A 4252-nucleotide genomic window follows, 5' to 3' on the forward strand; every position below is an offset into this window, starting at 1 on the left:
TCTTACAAATAGCTGAGAAAAGTAGAGAAGTGAAAGGCAAAGGAGAAAAGGAAAGATATACCCATTTGAATGCAGAGTTCCCAAGAATAGCAAGCAGAGGTAAGAAAGACTTCCTCAGTGAACAATGCAAGACAATTAAGGAAAACAGTAGAATGGGAAAAACTAGATATCTCTTCAAGAAAATTAGAGATGCCAAGGGAACATTTCATGCAAAGATGGGCACAATAAAGTACAGAAATGATATGGACCTAATAGAAGCAGAAGATATTAAGAAGAGCTGGCAAGAATACACAGAAGAACTATACAAAAAAGATCTTTATGACCCAGATAACCATGACGGTGTGATCACTCATCTAGAGCCAGGCATCTTGGAGTCTGAAGCCAGGTTAGCCTTAGGAAGCATCACTATGAACACAACTAGTGGAGGTGATGGAAATCCAGTTGAATTCTTTCAATTCCTAAAAGATGATGCTGTTAAAATGCTGCACTCAATATGCCAGTTTTCATTCCAATCCCAAAGAAAAGCAATGCCAAAGAATGTTCAAACTACTGCACAACTGCACTCATATTTGGTAAGATGCTGGCAATAGAAGTATGAGCACTGAAAAATACTTCCAGTGAGACTATGTGAAAATTAATAGACTTTGAAAGCCCTGGTTTTTATTTGATTGCTCTTTGTTATGCCTCTAATTTATAAAACAAGGTTTTTATTTTTTCATTCCCTTGAGAAGAGTATAGTCTTCCTGGCCATGTCCATGAAGGCTCACTTGACTTTCAGATTCCTTAGGGTATAAATAAAAGGGTTCAGCATGGGGATTACTGAGGTGTTTAGCACAGCCACTCCCTTGCTCAAAGACACCCTGTCCTTTGCTGATGTATTCATGTACATGAAAATGTAGCTTCCATAAGAGATAGAGATGACAATTTGTGGGAAGAACACGTGGAAAAAGGCCCTTGTCCTCTGAGTGGTGGAAGAGATCCTCAAAATTGTTCTGATGATATATGGATAGGACAGAATTATTAATACCAAAGTGAACATCAAGGCAAACACAACAGTGGAAAAGCCCATCATCTCTAACAATTTGGTGTCTGTACAAGAAATGTGTGAAAGGGGAAATAATCACAAGTAAAATGGTCAATAGCATAATCAAGTTGTCTGAACAGCATGAGTGATGAGAAAATGATTAAGGATGAAGCCAGCCAAGAAACCAAGACAAGTAGTGTGCAGACTCTATGATTCATGATGGTCATGTAATGCAGCTGTTTGCAGATGACAATGTAATGGTCATAGGACTTGGCTGCCAGTAGGCAAAACTCAATGACTCCCAAGAGAATGAAAAAAAAAAAAAAATAGCCATACAATCAGTAAAATAAAAGTTTTATCTCCTGTAATAATGGTGGCAAGGGACTTGGGTGTAGTGACAGTTGTGGATGACACCTCTAATATGGGGAAATTTCTGAGGAAGAAACACGTGAGGCTCTGGAGGCGGGCATCCAGCAGGGTCAGGGTGCTAACGGTCAGGTTCCCAGTGACGCTGAGCATGTCGGTGGTGAGTAGAAAGACACGGCTCAGAATGTGAAGTTGTGGGTCATCTGACACTCCCATAAGGATAAACTCTCTTATTTCTATGTAGTTTCTCCTTTTCTTCTTTTGAGTATCCTTCAGGGTGAAATACAAAGAGACTTAAAGAAAAGGAAATTATTCACAGATAGCACTAGAATTTATTTCTGGAAGAGCTATGCCATGTTAATTTAACTTGGGAGATCTTTGAAAAAACTTATCTTTAAAGTTTTTTTTTTGTGTGTGTGTGTGTGTGTGCCATAAGCCAGTGTGTGTTTTTCACAGAATATTTCTTTTAAAATAACTATTTCACTGACTGAAATGGGGTTAAAAATATGCTTAAAATTTTTATCCAAATCACATACTGTAAATGTGAAGAGCAGGAATTGTAACCTAAGCTTTTCTATATGTTTGAAATACTGGAATAGAAATGCTATCTGTTGATTCTTTTAAATCCTTTCCTAAACTATTTCTTTCCCAATGGGAAACTCCTCATCTTTTCTTCAAATTCAGTTAGATTGCATTATGTTTTAATCCTTTACCTGACTTCTTATATTATTATTTTGCTAGTTAATTTAGAAAATCCAAATATGTCAGGGAAAAGGTCACTCAAATGGGCCCGTCTCCCAAATGAAAGTCATTGGACTTAAATCTTCAACAATATGAAAGACTGTTAAGTTCTCACTCTGACTCACATCTACCTTCTTAACTTCTGACTCCTTATCTGAATCACATCTAATGGATTCACTACTGTGACCACCTCGAGTATTGGAGCCAGGGTTTCTGAACTCTGGAATCTATTGCCTGATGATTTGATGTGACAAAGATGTAATAATAATAGAAATAAAGTGCACGATACACAAAATTAGCTTGAACCATCCTGTAACTAGCCTCCACCCAGGTCCTTGGAAAAGTTATCATCTACTAAACTGATCTGTGGTACAAAAAGTTGGGGAACTTCTGTAGAGAGCCCAGAGTACATAGGAGGCAGAGTGGATTTTTCATAGACTGGATCTGTGCCATTGACTAAAGAAATAAAATTGTATGAATATCTAAAATCAAACATAAAACATTATCTTTCAGAGAACATTTTTTCCTTCAAAATCTCTGCCATCTAAATATTATTATTCTCTCTATATGTATGTGTATATTCTGCTTTCTATTCTATGTTGTATTTTTATATTTTCTTTTTTTTTCTACATCAATATTCACTTAGTAAAATCTCTATTTTGTCAGTATATTGGTATAATTCTTAAATAGCAATGAAAGACTTACTTTGTCTTGCTGTTTAACAGTAACAGTAATAACAATGCATTTGTTTTAAAAGGTCAATAAATTGACCGAGTTCTTTTCAAGATCATTCATTCTGTGAATTCTCTTTGAATGGTAAAATTTACATTTTAGTATCAGGAGAGAACTTTCTGCAATAGAATATTTAATTTCAAAATATAGGTTTATTGATTTGTTGTATGTGCATGCTTAGTTGCTCAGTTCTGTCCAGCTCTTTGCAAACCTATGGACTATAACCCATCAGGCTCCTCTACTCATGAGATTCTCCAGGCAAGAATACTGGAGTAAGTAGCCATTCCCTTCTCCAGGGGGATCTTCCTGAGCCGGGGATCTAACTGGGTCTCTGGCATTGCTAGCAGATGCTTTACCCTTTGAGCCACCAGGGAAGACTTTTTTAGTATGTAATGCATCATAATATTGTGAAAATTCTCAGTGTTTTTTTCTTCTACAAGCCTGAGCCTTTTCATTCACTTTACTGCAGAAGAAAATTATAGTTACTGTCGATTTAGGAAAAATTCCAACTGAGATGAATGGTGGCCAATTCTACTGGGAAATCATGTGATGTTTAGGAGAAAATGAGCATATCCTTTTGCTAATCCTCAAAGAGCAGAGGAAAGCAATATCTTGCAACTTACAAAAACAACAGACTTTACCTTGCCTGTAGACAAATTCATGGCAACTCAAGTATTTGATAAATATTTACTAATGCAAGTGTAAAAGTCATTGTTATCAATGAACAACAATCTTCTCTAATTAACAGTTGTATATGACTCTGATCCTTAAACCATTTCAGAATATGAAGTGTCAACCACTCCTGGGATGTTTTTAGTAAAGCAATGAAGAGTATACTCAAGTATTTAAGACCTCATTTCAGACTTATCCTTCCTTAGGACTTATCCACACTTTTCCTGCTATTCCCATGAAATTTAGGATAACAAGCTTCATATTCCTTTCTCTCCTTTAAGAATTCTAATGTCTTATATATCTCATGTTGAATCAGGCTTGTGGTTCATTTAGAGTGAAAATTAACCTATCCAATAAACTAATGTTTGCCAGAGGAAGGGGGGATGATTGGGACTGGCATATATACATTTTTGCTCATTGTTCATTATTGCTCATCTCAGTTGCATCCAATGCTTTGTGGCCCTTTGGACTGTAGCCTGCTAGGCTCCTCTGTCCACGAGATTTTTCAGGCAAGAAATACAGGAGTGGGTTGCCATTTCCTCCTCCAGGCAATATTCCTGACCCAGGGATTGAATCTGTGTCTCCTGCACTGCAGGCAGATTCTTTATCTACAGGGCCATTGGGGAAGCCATACACTATTGTTAAGTAATTTTTATAAATTACTCATAAATCTAATTATTTTCACATAGTATTTCTAGAGTTGTTTTTCATTTCTCA

The 4252-nt window shown here is 36.5% G+C and overlaps 1 pseudogene; it reads right to left on the minus strand.

Annotated features, from left to right (window-relative positions):
* Positions 1–715: 715 nt before the first annotated feature.
* LOC122447266 lies at positions 716–3525 on the minus strand (annotated as a pseudogene).
* Between the last annotated feature and the right edge of the window lie 727 nt (positions 3526–4252).

Source organism: Cervus canadensis, chromosome 9 (genome assembly GCF_019320065.1).
Source record: "Cervus canadensis isolate Bull #8, Minnesota chromosome 9, ASM1932006v1, whole genome shotgun sequence".
NCBI lineage: Eukaryota > Metazoa > Chordata > Mammalia > Artiodactyla > Cervidae > Cervus > Cervus canadensis.